The sequence below is a fragment of the Odocoileus virginianus genome, chromosome 2 (assembly GCF_023699985.2).
Source record: "Odocoileus virginianus isolate 20LAN1187 ecotype Illinois chromosome 2, Ovbor_1.2, whole genome shotgun sequence".
Classification (NCBI taxonomy): domain Eukaryota; kingdom Metazoa; phylum Chordata; class Mammalia; order Artiodactyla; family Cervidae; genus Odocoileus; species Odocoileus virginianus.
This window is the reverse complement of record NC_069675.1, coordinates 3395543-3411230: the sequence shown is the minus strand read 5'-3', so window position 1 is coordinate 3411230 and position 15688 is coordinate 3395543. Positions and strand designations below refer to the sequence as shown.

At 44.4% G+C, this 15688-nt stretch overlaps 1 pseudogene; it reads left to right on the top strand.

The window, feature by feature from the left end:
* The first annotated feature begins 978 nt into the window (after nucleotides 1-978).
* LOC139031477 (glycine cleavage system H protein, mitochondrial pseudogene) lies at nucleotides 979-5742 on the top strand (annotated as a pseudogene).
* Nucleotides 5743-15688: the final 9946 nt, after the last annotated feature.

Here is a 15688-nt window from a genome sequence, read left to right as displayed (position 1 = left end):
TTATCACAGAATCTGTCTGAAGACCTTGTAGGGCCTTAAGCACGTAGGAGCCTCAGCAGGTGCATTTTGATGAGAACCAGGAGAACGTGACCCACAGGTCACAGCCTGGGAGCCCAGTTAGGCCAAGTGGCAGCACTAAACAAGACAGCAGGTAGCAAAGGAAGGAGTGTGTTGCAAGGTGGAGGAAAAGTTACAGGAAGGAAACTAAATACAAAGGAAAACTACATAAAAAGGAAACCTGGAAGATAAACAGCCTTGAATCAAAATATTGCGGGTGGCTGACACTGCCTGCTCAGGGAGCAGAGGCATGAAGACTTTTTCCTCCCAATTTTAGGCATTTTGCTTGAGGCCAGAGACTCAAAAATAATATAACCATAAATGTGAACATATATGTTTTCTTCTTATTTTGTTTCACCCTCACAACATCTCTGAAAAGAAGCTATTTACATGTCCATGGTATAGAAAGAAGAAAATTCAATGCATAAAGGTAGTTTTTCAGGACTTCCTTGGCAGTCCAGTGGCTAACACTCTGCACTCCCAGTTCAGGGGGCCCGAGTTCCATCTGGTGTCAGAGAACTAGATCCCACATGCCGCAATACAGATTGAAGATCTTGCATGCCACAACTAAGACCCAGCAAAGCCAAATAAGCAAAGATTAAAAATAAAAAGATAAGAGTTTTTCCAGCAGCAAGGAGAAACACCACCATCAACCTAGCTCCTTTCCAGAACATTATGCTGCAGTTCACCCCAGGGGCTCCTGGCACATTTGGAGATAAATCCTGCCAATGGGAAGTTGAACAGAAATGATAAGGGATAGATGGCAAAATGGGTCAGTTTCACAGACCTGTGACAAGTGTGACCATGTAGGGCCACTTGTTCAGAAGGGGGCTTGATGCTTGGGGCTTCGTGTTCAGTGGTTGCCATCTTGAAATGATTTGATCTTTGAATTTGTGTTTTGTGAATGAAGTCTCATGGAACATGTGCCAGGAGCTTGGAGCCTCTGCTCACATGTGGTACCACCTCCTGCTGCCTCCCAGCTACCCAGGGCTCAGCTGCCCACCCCGTGTCCCCACCCAGCAGCCCTTGTTGCCCTCCACCCCTGCTGGGGGCTGGGCTCAGACTCACAGAGGGTCAAGATTAGGCACAGTTGTCCTGTGCCCTGAATTGTGGGTTGAGACCCTGGGCATCTGTGAGCATCTTCACTTGCCCCAGGAAAATCCCCAGGTGTGAGGGGCATTAAATAGGGAATTTAAAAACACCTTATCAGGCTTCCCTGGCAATTCAGTGGTAAAGAATCCACCTGCCAATGCAGGAGACATGGATTCAATCCCTGGTCTGGGAAAATCCCACATGTTGTGGAGCAACCAAGCCCATGCACCACTACTGAGCCTGTGTGCTGGAGCCTGAAAGCTGCAACTAGCGAAGCCTGTGTGCCCTAGAGCCCATGTTCTGCAACAAGAGAAGACACTGCAGTGAGAAACTCCAACACCTCAACGAGAGAAAAGCCCGTGTAGCAAGGAAGACCCAGCACAGCCATAAATAAATAAAATCATTTAAAAAACAAAATAAAACAAAAACACCTTCTCAGATCAAGAGAAATACAGAGTCACGATAGAAAGGAAGAAATGCTTTCCTCCTGGTAAACAAAGGGTCCCACATTTTCATGTTGCTCTGGGCCCCACACATGATGTATCCAGCCTTGTCATCAGTGACACAACATGCAGTGTGTATATAAGCCACCTGCTCAGCCAAGGAGCCCCTGGGCCGTTCGCTGGCACACTTGAGCGTGTCAACCCTGACACACTGGGACATGTCTGTAACACTAAGAGCAGCGCCCCGGGCACAACCGCTCCACACCGCTCTCAGCGCCCTTCAATCTGTGCCCAGCTCTGCAGTTCAGACTGTGCAATCAGCTACAGACTCCTTCACATAGAGCCCCAGCTCAGCCTTTCCAGCCAAGAAGCTGTGACACATACTCTTAGATTTGGAATATTCTATATATAAATAAGGGCTTCCCTGGTGGCTAACTGGTAAAGAATCCGCCTGCCAGTGCAGAAGTGCAGATTCAATTCCTGGGCCAGGAAGATCCCCTGGAGTAGGAAATGGCAACCCACTCCAGTACTCTTGCCTAGGAAATTTCATGGACAGAGGAGCCTGGTGGGCTACAGTCCATGGGGTCGCAAAAGCAGCAGACATGACTAAATAGTAACAGATATATGAATAAATTATGTTAATTTTGTTCACTGCTAAACTCCATCAGGAAACTCATGGGGAGGCACATACCAAGTAGTCCTGGGAACTTCCCTGGTGGTCCAGTGGTTAAAACTTTGTTTCCCCAAAGTGAGGGACACAGATTGAATCCCTGGTTGGGGAAATAAGATCCTGCATGCTGTGTGGTTCAGCAAAAAAAAAAAAAAAAGGAGTCCCGAGCTCATTTCTTAACCCTGGCCTTCTACAGAAGCCTGGAGAAGACACTCAAGTTGTCCTCCACCTTCTGCCAGCATTTGACCCTTGACTTCCACAGATCCAGGCTGCAGCGGTACCCTCATATATACCCACATACTCATGAGTATGTGCCAGCCTTTTCAGATTAAACACTATTGCTGTCCAGAATGGGGCTCATCTCTGGTCCAGGTCTGCCATGATCGCTCCTGTGGCTTCTCCACTTACTAGTGTTGCTCTGGGGATATTCAGCCCTGCTCTTGTTGCCGCTTCCAGCAACAGCTGACCAGCAGGAGAGGCTCCCCTGGGCCCGCTCCCAGACAGCTGGCAGGAGCAGAGGCGATGCACTTGAGCCCTGTAGCCTGGACACGGAAGGGAAGCAGGTGGGTGGAGCAGGGGCAGCTGGGCTGAGGGGTTCTCCTGCCCCGTGACTGGCAAAGCTTAGGACACAGAGGCCAGAAGAATGTGCCCAAAGGACAGCTACCAGCTTCCTTATTGCCATCCATTTGGGGTCCACAGAGGGGCATAGAGAATATGCTTGTGTTTACAGAAAGAATTAAAGCGTAAATGAAGAGCTTGCTGCTGTGGGAGCCCCAGATGGACCGAAGCCTGCACCCACAGCCAAGCCCACTGTGGCTAGAATCTTCCATGGGGTCTCTGGAAAACGAGCTCAGTCAACAAGTAGCTCAGCTGGTAAAGAATCTGCCTGCAATTTGGAGACCCCAGTTCGATTCCTGGGTTGGGAAGATCTGCTGAAGAAGGGACAGCCTACCCACTCCAGTATTATTGGGCTTCCCTGGTGGCTCAGCTGGTAAAGAATCTGCCTGCAATGCAGGAGACCTGGGTTCGATCCCTGGGTTGGGAAGATCCCGTGGAGAAGGGAATGGCTACCCACTACAGTATTCTGACCTGGAGAATTCCTTGGATTGTGGTCCATGGGGTCGCAAAGAGTTGGACACGACTGAACAACTTTCACTTTCAACATAAGACACTTGTGTAACCCACTTCCTCAAAAGTCACAATAAAATTTCTGCTCTGGGACTTCCCTGGTGGTCCAATTGAAAGTCTGCCTTCCAATGCAGGGGACAAAGTTTTGATCCCTGGTTTGGGAACTAGGAACCCACATGCTATGGGGCAACTAAGACCCTATGCAGCCAAATAAATAAATAGTTTAAAAAAAAACCCTTATGCTTCAATGAGACTGACTGCAAATGAGTATAAGGGATTGTACTGGGATGATAGAAATGTTTGAAAATTAAATTGGTTGCACAACTCTCTACCTTTGCTAAAAGGCCTTGAATTGTACACTTAGGTGACTTTTTTTTTTAATTTTTATTTTTTATTAGTTGGAGGCTAATTACTTTACAATATTGTAGTGGTTTTTGTCATACATTGACATGAATCAGCCATGGATATACATGTATTCCCCATCCCGATCCCCCCTCCCACCTCCCTCTCCACCCCATCCCTCTGGGTCTTCCCAGTGTACCAGGCCTGAGCACTTGTCTCATGCATCCAACCTGGGCTGGTGACCTGTTTCACCCTAGATAATATACATGTTTCGATGCTGTTCTCTGGAAACATCCCACCCTCGCCTTCTCCCACAGAGTCCAAAAGTCTGTTCTTAGGTGACTTTTATGATCCATTGATTATTAGGTAAAAGTCTTCCAAGAAAAAAGAGAAGCATACGTATTCTCATTCCCTTGAGAATTCCTATCTACTCAGATCCCAGCTTCAGACTACATTTATGTCCTTGTTTTTCAATCAGTTTTATGGAGGTATAATTTGCATATAAATAAATGTATAGCTTGATGAGTTTAGACAAGAGTATATATCTGTGTAATCACTGTCATGATCATGATATTCAACATTTCTATCCTCCCAAAAAATTTCCTCTGAACTCTCTGCAGTCAATTCAGTCCTAGCCCCAGGCCACCAGTGATCTCCTTTTTGTCACTGTAGATTAGTTCTGAGTCTTCTAAAATTTCATATTAATGTGCTCTTTTGCGCCTGACTTCTTTTGCTCAACATAATGTTTTTGAGAATCATCCTTTGCCCCCTTTAAAATCAAACAAAATAAATTTGTGTTGGTGAGTTCTTTAAAATGAGATGACATCTCTTTGACAAGAACAAGTTTTCTAAACTAAGAAACAACCTTCCTTTGTTAGTCTAAAGCTCCTAATTGATAATATTTTTTCTTAATAATGAGTTCAGAAGAATAAATTTCACTTTAATTTAGAATGAATTTTCATATTATCTCTGTTTAATTTTTCATATTTTGGGGCCATCCTGCATGATATTGGGAGCTTCCCAGATGGCCCAAGTGGTAAAGAATCTGCCTGCTAATACAGGAGATGCAAGAGAGGCAGGTTCGATCCCTGGGTTGGTAAGATCACCCAGGAAATAGCAACCCACTCCAGTAGTTCTTGCCTGGAAAATTCCATGGACAGAGGAGCCTGGCAGACTACAGTCCATGGGGTCACAAAGAGTTGCTACAACTGGGCACGTACACACACACGCGCGCGCGCGCGCGCGCGCTCGCCCCCGCGGCACTGGGGACCTTACTTCCCCAACCAGGAATAGAACCCACGCCCCCTGAAGTGGAAGCGCAGAGTACTAACCACCGAACCATCAAGAAATTTCCTCTGCTCAATTTTTTAAAAAGTGAGAGGTCCCCGCCGGCCGGGGTGCTCTAGGTGCCGCGCGGAGATCCTCTGCACTCGTGCGAACACGGCGCTGCAAGCGGTGCGGAGCGTGCGGGCCGCGGTCGGCAGCCTGCGCGCCATCTCGGCACCCAGGGCGCCCTGCTCGCCGCGGCCCCGGGGACTGCGGGCAGGTGCCCTCCGGGCACTGCGCACCGGCCCTGCTCTGCTGTCGGTGCGGAAATTCACAGAAAAACACGAATGGGTAACAACAGAAAACGGTGTTGGAACAGTGGGAATCAGCAATTTTGCACAGGAAGCTTTGGGAGATGTTGTTTACTGTAGTCTGCCTGAAGTTGGGACAAAGTTGAACAAACGAGAGGAGTTTGGTGCTTTAAAAGTGTGAAAGCTGCTAGTGAACTCTAGTCCCCTCTCTCAGGAGAAGTAACTGAAATTAATAAAGCTCTAGCAGAAAATCCAGGACCTGTCAACAAGTCTTGTTATGAAGATGGTTGGCTGATCAAGATGACATTCAGTAACCCTTCAGAACTAGATGAACTAATGAGTGAAGAAGCATATGAAAAATACATAAAATCTATTGAGGAATGAAAATGGAACCGCTAAATAAACTACTTTGAAACAACTTTAAAAAAAAAAAGTGAAAGAGAAAAAGGGTCAGGTTGGAGGGAAAGAAACGCACAAAAACAAAAGTATTTTAAACTAAAACAGTTTCTTAAAGATGTCACATATTTAGTTTTCAAGCCCAATGAGTAATTTCCTCAGGAGAGGCAGAACACTTCGCCTTATGTCTGGCAATAGACACTCAAGTCATTGTTGACAGATTGAATAAGTTTGAAAATATTTATAGGAACAGACAATGTCTCTCCAAATGCACCTAAATTTACTGAATGAAGCAGTCAGTGTGAAATCTGCCTTTTTCTGTGGGCAAGTTGTGCTCACAAGATAACAAGCGGTCACTTTGAAGATGCCGAGTGAATTTTTAAAACACCTAAACCAAATGGAACGAAATGTGGGTGTTGGCTGACAAAGAAGGAGTATGCTGAGTCGAAAATGAAGCCAAGAGTTGTTACTGAAGCCGAAGGGTTGACCTCAAATGGTTTAAGTCACTTGGGGAAAGAGACAAGACCATGAGAATAAGCAGAAGCTGGCTTTGCATGGAGCACACAGGCCTCCATCTCTGCCTCCCACAATAGAAAAAAAAAAATGGTTTCGTAAATACTTTCCAAAGAGGTTCGGTGTTTCTCTGCACTGTACCCTAACAACACACCCCATCTCCAGAAGTTTCTAAGAACATGGTCTTAGAAATTCTGTTTCCATGACTCACACGTAGACAGACATCTGAAGCTTCTATTTCCCGTTTCTACTTCCCGTTCCCTATTGTTCTAACTAGTTGTATCATTTTTCACGTGTTTCAACTTAGAAGAGCACCTGGAAATTTGGTCATTTGTCAACACACGGATGGACCTAGATACTGTCATACAGAGTGAAGTAAGTCAGAAAGAGGAAAACTAATATTGTACGTTAATGCGTATATGAGGCATCTAGAGAAATGGTACAGACGAACCTATTTGCAGGGCAGAAATAGAGATGCAGATGTAGGAAACAGATGTGTGGACACGGATGGGGGGTTGAAGTGGGCACATGGGATTGATGTATGTGCATTGCCATATGTAAAACAGATAGCTAGTGGGAAGCTGCAACAACCAACCACACCCTCTCCTCCTTTGGTATAAAAGAAGCCTAAATCTCATTTAGTTAAGATGATTTTTTTGGGACACTAGTCCAACATCTTCTTGGTCCATTGGCTTTCCAAATAAAGTCACTGTTCCTTGCCCCAGCAGTTAATCTCTCAACTTATTGGCCTATCATGAGGTAAGCAGCACAAGCTTGGACATCATGGTAACATCACCTCCTCCAGGAAGCCAACTAGGGTTAGGAGCCACTTCTCTAAAACTGTATTTGATCCTGTTTGACTCCCTGGTGAAATAAGATTTTTTAAATAATAATTTTTTGTTTCCCTGGTAATTTCTCCTAAGCAAATGCTCAATCTTGATATGGTCAAAGATATGGTAGAATGCGGGGTGGGGCAGGGGAAAATACTAGCTAAGTTCTTTCAGACTTTTGGATTCAATAACCTGGGTATCTATGGGAATGTGGAGGATGGAAGCATAAACATTATGTTTGGTAGGAGTGAGGTTTGAGGTATACAGGACTCACTCCCATTCCTGCCAGGCTCTAGAATATTCCTCCTGGTATAGATGGAGGAGGATAAAGAGGGGAAGAGAGGAGAGCAGAGGGTTGAAGGGTTTCAGGGAGAGGCTCAATCTGGCTTCCTGGAAGAGTCTTAGGTAAGGTTTGTCTGGGGCAAGTGTTGATGGGGAACAGTTCAAAGCACTTTATAGGCTTTTAATCCTCACAAATCCCTGGGAGGTAAGTAGTATTATTTATGAATGAGGGATTGAGGTCTAGAGAGGTTAGTGACTTGCACAAAGACACACCTCAGGAGAGTAGGTATGGTAGCCTTTAGGGGATCCTCCAGTGAGCCTAGTTTCCTGGGATTCCTGTCCTTGCGTGGTTGCCCATACTGAATCAGGATTAGTCTGTGGAACCCAACCCATATGGCAGAAAGGATGGCGTATCACTTTCAAGGCTCAGTCACAAAAGAAGGAAGCATGAGAGCCAGAGTTCGAAGGCTGGTTTTGGAGACACTCTCCCAAGGGCAGAGGGATGAGCTAGGTGTTGCAGGAGTCCTTGCCTCACTGGGCAGTGGTATCTGGTCTGAAAAGATTGTGAATAATGCAGTCCCAGAGGCAGAAAGCAAGTTCATATCTGGTCGGGGAATTAGGAAAGGCCTGGGGGGCTTTGAAGGATAAGCAGGATTTTTATCAGCGGAGCTGGTTATTAAGAAAGAGAAGAATTCCAAGTGGAGAAATTAGAAACAGTGATGGACAAAGGTGTGCTGAGTGAGCAGCATACATGGCCATCTACATCAGGGGAGAAGGGGGGACAATGCTATCATATCATAGTGTTGTCAACTGAAAAGAAAATGCACTCCCTCCAAGTCGAGAACTGTGTTTTATTCAGTGGACAGACTTTTAGTCCAGCAGAGAGCCTCTCATATAGCACTGAGGGACTGCTCAGAGAGGAAAGGGAGGAGCCAGGATATACAGGAGTTTTGCAACAAAAACCAGGTAGTCAGAACATCCAAAGTTTACTGTTAATTAAAGAAAACCAGACATTGCAAGTTAGTTAATTTAACGCTTTGGTGGCTGAGAGAGTAAAGAGATGGCCTGTAATACAGCAGGCCTGGGTTCAATCACTCGGTTGGGAAGCTCCCCTGGAGAAGGAAATAGCAACCACTCCAGTATTCCACTGCAGTATTCTGCCTGGAGAATCCCATGGAGAGAGGAGCCTGGTGGACTTAAGTCCATAGGGTCACAAAGTGTCGGACACGACTGAGCGACTAACACTTCCTATGTATGGGAAGATGCAGGAGTCTGAGATCGCTGAAATCATTCATTTGATGTGCACCTTAGCTATTAGGGACTCCCTTGGTGGCTCAGTGGAGAAGGAAACGGCAACCCACTCCAGTATTCTTGCCTGGAGAATCCATGGACGGAGGAGCCTGGTGGGCTACAGTCTACAGGGTCGCAAAGAGTCAGACATGACTGAGCAACTTCACTTCACTTCGCTTCTAGTGGCTCAGATGGTGAAGAATCTGCCTGCAGTGCAGGAGACCCAGGTCTGATCCCTGGGTCAGAAAGATCTCTTGGAGAACAGAATGGCAACACACTCCAGTATTCTTGCCTAGAGAATTCCATGGACAGAGGAGCCTGGTGTGTTACTGTTCATGGGGTCACAAAGAGCCGGACACAACTGAGCGACTAACACTTAGCTGTCTAGGGCCAGCATTCTGTTTTTCTCCATCTGAATCCCCTCAGGGTGCACAGCGGGGACGGCTACAGGGGCTGATGGCTTGGTAGCTGCAACATCCTTTGTTTACTGATACTGCAGGGTCCACAGAATGAAAGAGATTTGACTGGTCATTTGACCCAATTCCTTCAGTTTAGTTTTGTCTTCATGGGGTAGAGGGCTTTCAATGACAGTTTGTAGAACTGCAGCCTTGTTCTGTGGACAGTGAGAAGGCAAGGTTTGTTGGACAGCTGGGGTTAGTCTTCATTGTAAGTTAAAGGATTGGTTTTCAATTCAGTAGAAAAAGAAATGCCGAATTTCCCTGACAGTCCAGAGGTTAAGAATCTGCCTGCTAATGCAGGGGACATGGGTTCAATCCCTGGTCCAGGAAGATTCCATACGCTATGAGGCAACTAGGCAGGCATGCCATATCTACTGGAGCCTGCACGCCCAGAGCCTGTGAACTGCAGAAAGAGAAGTCACTGAAAGGAGAAGCTCATACACCACAGCTAGGGAAAGCCTGCATGCAGCAATGAAAATCTATTGAAGCCAAAAATAAATAAATTTTAAAGATTAAAAAAAAATTAGGTGACACATGCTCTAGAACTCTAGTTTTCCTTTCCAATTAGACCATGTGCTTACTTGATTGCTGCATGTGTGTGTGCTAAGTTGCTTTAGTGCTATCCAATTCTGTGTAACCCCATGGACTGTAACCTGCCAGGCTCCTCTGTCCATGGAATTCTCCAGGCAGGAATACTGGCGGGGGGGAGGGGGTTGCCATGCTCTCCCTCCTCCAGGGGATCTCCCCGACCCAGGGATCAAACCCACATCTCTTACGTCTCCTGCATTGGGAGGTGGGTTCTTTACCACTAGTGCGTGGGAAGCCCATTTGATTCCTAAACCCTCGCAAAAATTTCAGCCTTTGAAGAAACTGATGCTGCTCCATAGAAGGAACTGACCTTTTTACCACCAAGTTGGATCCCAGCCATTTTTCAGGCCCAGCTTAAATGTTATACTCGATTCCCCGCCCCCCCGCCCCAGTTTTTCACCAGCTTCCAGGCAGAGGAACATACCTTGACGGGACTGTCACTGCCTGCATCTATGCAAATACAGCCATGTGTGACAGTTTCTGATGATTTTATTGTCCCTTCGATTGAGTTATTTGCATTGGTAGCACTGGGCAAGATTGAATTTAAACTTGAATTTGGTTCCCTAAGCACCGTTGAAAACTCTTGAAAGTTCTGTGATGCAGAACTGAAACTAAAAATAGTGTTGTATGCAAAAGACTCCCTGAGGGTGAGACTTCTGGTTTTAAGTGCGGCCAAAAGAGGGCAATTTACCTCTTCTCAGAGAAATCACCCAAAAGCAAGAAAGAGAATAAGAAACCGGAACAAAACTCTAGCTTGAAAGGAATCAAGAGACATCTCTACCCCTGAAAAAGAGATGAAGTGCAGTGAAGGTCAAGTGGGTGTGTGGGAAGATGATGAAAGGACATCCACAGTTGGAAACAGCAGTCGAACCCAGGAAAGCCTAGCTCCTCAAAGTAAGCGACACACCCTAAGGGACAAAACCAGCCACCTCTTTCTGGAATGATGGGAACAGTAGTTTGTGGCTGGTGACTCTGTAGAGCGTTATACGTAAGTCTTAACGAATAAGAAAGGTCAAACTGAATGAAGAAGGATGCAGACAGACCACATTTGCATTCTGATGGTGACGCAGGATGATGTGAGCAGTCGTCTCATCTGACTGGGGAGAAATAAAGGGTAAAAGAACTCTCACACCCACAACTGCATTTCATCTGGGAAGTGGCACCAGCCTCTTGGCAATCTAAACCTCCAGGCAGATTCCATCTCTTTATAAAAGAGTAGGTGGCACAGTGATAAAGAATCTGCCTGCCTGAATCAGGAAGATCCCCTGGAGAAGGAAATGGCAACCCACTCCAATATTCTTGCCTGGGCAGTCCCATGGATGGGCGAGCCTGATGGGCTACAGTACATGGGATCGCAAAGAGTAGGACATGACTTAGTGACTAAACAAACAATTTGCTCTTTTACAAGTCTAAACAATGATGGCGTGATAAAGAAAAGGATGAAAGTAACAGTGGGGAAGTGGTTGATGAAAAACTAATATTAAAAAAAAAAAAAGACTTGCCACAGAACAGATAAAAAGTTGATCAAATGTAGTTCCAGGAATTTTAGAAAGAAATGAGTGAAGTATTGGCTAATGAGAAATAAGTACAGGGACTTCTCTGGCCATCCTGTGGTTAAGACTCCAAGCTTCCAATGCAGAGGGCGTGGGTTCAATTCCTGGTAGGGGAAATAAGATCCCACAAGCCATACAGCAAAAAAAAAAAAAAGGAAGAAGAGAAGATGTCAAATGAAAGAGTACTTGCAACTTAAGCTTATTGAGAGCTATAGTTTATTTAATGGACATTTTTAGGACTTCAAGCCTGGGAGACAGTATCTCAAGAAACCCTGAGAAAACCACTCCCAGGAGGTAAGAGGATTCAGGTTATATAGAAGTTATGCAACAAGCGGCAGGTAGTCTGAACATCAAAATAATGTTCACTAAAGAAAACCAGATATCCCAAGTCAAGGATTTTAGTGCTTTTCTATATTTAGGAAGAAGGAAGAGTCTGGGCTCACTGAAATCATTCCTTTGATGTGTATCTCAGCCATCTGGGGCCCAAATCCTATACTTTCATATCCTGAGTTCCTCGGGGCTCACCAAAGGAGGTGACTGCAGACTGATGGTTGCTTTGTTGTTGATCAGTCACCAAGCTGTGTTCAGCTCTCTGCAACCCCATGAACTGCAGCACGCAATCTTCCCTGTCCTTCACTGTCTCCCTGAGTTTGCTCAGACTCATGTCCGTCGAGTCAGTGATGCCAGCCAAGCATCTCATCCTGTCACCCCCTTCTCCTCCGCCCTCTATGGATGCTAGATGGCAGGTATTCTTCTTCATTCTGAGTCCCCTCAGGCTCACTGGCTCACACTGGCGGGCTGCAATCCCTGATGACTGTGACATCTTTGTTTCCAGATATGGCAGGAAATCTTCCATGTCTCAGAGCAGAAGAGCACCAAGCAAGACTGGAGCGCCCAGGAAAGAAAAGGTAAGATGGATTACGAATTAACAGAGTCCAGGCAACCAGAGGGATAAAAAGTGAAACAGCCACAGGAACAAAGACTAAAGTGGATGCAGCACTCAAGAGAAGAGGGCTTAGCTGGAAAATACAAGGTAAAAGGAAGAGAGAATGGAGAAAAGTTAGCAAGTGACATTAAAATAACCAAAGAAGTCTAAGTGATTCAGAGTATCTCCATCTCTGACAGAGTAATTTGTATCAGATCCACCTTCCCCTGTGAGAACAACAGCAGATTACACACAGAGAGGGAATTAGAAAACTGGAAAATAGATGAGTTGGAAAAACCCAAATTGAAATTCTGAAAGGAGAAACAAAGAATAGGAAAAATGAGCACAAGAGACATATGGGACATAGTTTTTTAAAACATTTCTTTTAAGTTTTCCATGGGAATCAAAACTCAGAAAGAGGGAAGAGAGAGGATGTGACTGCAGAAAATCTGGTTATTAATTTTCAAAAGTGATAAAAGATATATCAAGTTGTAGATTCAAGAATCCAGGTAGGATAAATACACAGAAAATCACACCTTGGCATGTCATTAAAAGACTGAAGGCTAAAGATTTAAAGAACTAGAAAGAAAGCCTAAGAACACCAATATAAATATCCTATAGACATTAAGGAGATAATGAAAAAATATTACAAGTAACTTTGTGCTGATAAACCTAGACATTTCAATGAAAAGGGACAATTTCTTGAAAAACACAACTTTTTGAGGTTGTGTTGAGAAAGAATGGGAAATATAAAGTCTTTTATTTGTTCAATAAAGTTGAACATTTAATTAAAACTCTTGTCACAAAATCCCAACCTCTGATGGCTTCATTGGGAAGATTCTCCAAACAATAGGATCAATATTACACAAACTTGCCCAGAGAAAAGACAAAAACTTAAGAGGCCATCATAAACTTGATCATAATCTTACACTTCAATTAAAAAGTTTACCACCAGGAGAAATATAAATTTCTTAATTAGAAAAGAGATACACAGGAAGTCAGAAAATATCATGAAAAGATTTGAAAAGAAGCAAACAAAACAAAAACTATAACATAAAATATAACAGAATTAAGATTAAATTTGTTAACATAAGAAATATAAACAAGCTCTCCTATTAAAAAGGAAAATAATATCAAATCACCCCCCTCCCAAAGCCTATAGTTTTAATATACAGAAATACACTTACATGTAAGAAATATACCCAGAATGGAACTTCCCTGGCAGTCCAGTGGTTAAGACTTTGAGCTTCCACAGCAGGGGGCAAGGGTTCAATCCCTGGTTGAGGAACTAATATCTTGCAAGCTGCACAGGGTGACCGAAAGGAAAAAAAAAAAACAAAACCAGAACCAATTGTTCAAGAGTTAAAATTTTTTTAAATGTGCAAAAGCCAAGTAGGCAAAGGTAAAGAAACAAAAAAGCTTCATCACAATCTTTGTTACAGGTAAGTTGAAAATTCAGGACAAAAAGCATTTATAAGCTAAAGAAAAGCACTTCATGATACCAAAATTGTGCGTTTCACAAACTGTGGTGAATATCTGTGCCTCAAATAACATAATATAGTCAGTGCTTCCAGCTGACTCACTCAGCACAACTTCAGTCAACCTAGAGCTCAAAAAAAAGATAGAAAGCATGGGACTTAAGTCCTTTGATCAGACTTATCAGTGAAAGAATTGGAACATAAATGAGCAGTGGGAGATGATCAATCAACCTCTCAGAGGAACAGGCATCAATTGGAAAGCAGTGGGGGAGGCATTCGGTTCTTCTGGGACAGAAGGAGGAGATATTCCTGTCTCGTCCCTGGAAGTCTGTATAGCAAGTGTCAGATGGCAGCAGCTGTGCAGTTTGGGGCAATGATATAGTGGGCATGCTCCTTACCTATCTAGTGCGTGTTCCCTCACTGTATTTAGGAAGAAGGTAAGATCATGTACAGATTGTGAGAGTTGGACCATAAAGAAGGCTGAGCACCAAAGAACTGATGCTTTCGTGAACTGTTGTGCTGAAGAAGACTCTCGAGACTCTCTTGGACAGCAAGGAGATCAAACTAGTCAATCCTAAAGGAAAACAATCCTGAATATTCACTGGAAGGACTGATGCTGAAACTGAAGCTCTGATACTCCGGCCACCTGATGTGAAGAGCCAACTCACTAGAAAAGACCCTGGTGTTGGGAAAGGAGATCAAAACAGTCAATCCTAAAGGAAAACAATCCTGAATATTCATTGGAAGGACTGATGCTGAAACTGAAGCTCTGAAGCTCTGGCCACCTGATGTGAAGAGCCAACTCACTAGAAAAGACCCTGGTGCTGGGAAAGATTGAAGGTAGGAGGAGAAGGGGATACAGAGGGTGAGATGGTTGGATGGCATCACTGACTCAATGGACATGAGTTTGAGCCATCTCCAGCAGATAGTGAAGGACAGGGAAGTCTGGCCTGGTGCATTCCATGAGTTGCAAAGAGTTGGACACAACCTAGTGACTGAACAACAACAAGATAGCTTGTTTTTCTGGCCTCATGTGTCTACAGATAGAGTAATTTTGCCCACAGATGGACCATGCTCCAGGATCTTATTCATAGATTTACATGTTTTAGAAGATGAGATCTGGGACTTTTTGATGAGATTTGACCATTAAAGTTGATACAGGAAAAGGTCAAGACTGGGGGGTCCTAGGATGCAGTGAATGTAATTTGCATGTAGAACAGACTTGAATTTCTTAGATGCCAGAGGGCAAACTGTACTAGGTTGAATATCATCCCTCCAAAATTCACATTCATCTGGGACTTCAGAATGTGACCTTATTCAGAAAGAGTCCGCAAAGCAGATGTAATTACTTAAATTCAGATGAAGTCATACTGGATCAGAATGGGCCCTAAGCCAATGATTAGTGTCCTTATAAGAGGAGAAAACAGACACACAGAGACATAGGCGCAGAGAAGACGATGTGAAGATGAAGAGATTGGTTTGTTGCATCTGCAAGCCCAAGAACACTAAGGATTGTTAATAACCACCAGAAGCTGGGAGAGATAAGGAAGGATCCTCCCCTAGAATTTCAGAGAGTGCATGGCCCTGTTGGTACCTTGATTTCTTTTCTTTTTTCTTTTTAAAGTGTTCAGTCAGTTCAGTTCAGTCACTTAGTCATGTCCGACTCTTTGCGACACCATGGAATGCAGCATGCCAGGCTTCCCTATCCATCACCAACTCCAGGATCTTGCTCAAACTCAAGTCCATCAAGTAGGTGATGCCATCCAATCATCTCATTCTCTGTCATCCCCTTCTTCTCCTGCCTTCAATCTTTCCCAGCATCAGGGTATTTTCCAATGAGTCTGTTCCTTGCATCAGGTGGCCAAAGTATTGGAACTTCAGCTTCAGCATCAGTCCTCCGAGTGAATATTCAGGACTGATTTCTTTTAGGATTGACTGGTTTGATCTCCTTGCTGTCCAAGGGACTCTCAAGAATCTTCTCCAGCACCACAGTTCAAAAGCATCAATTCTTTGGTGCCCAGCTTTCTTTATGGTCCAACTCTCACATCCATACATGACTACTGGAA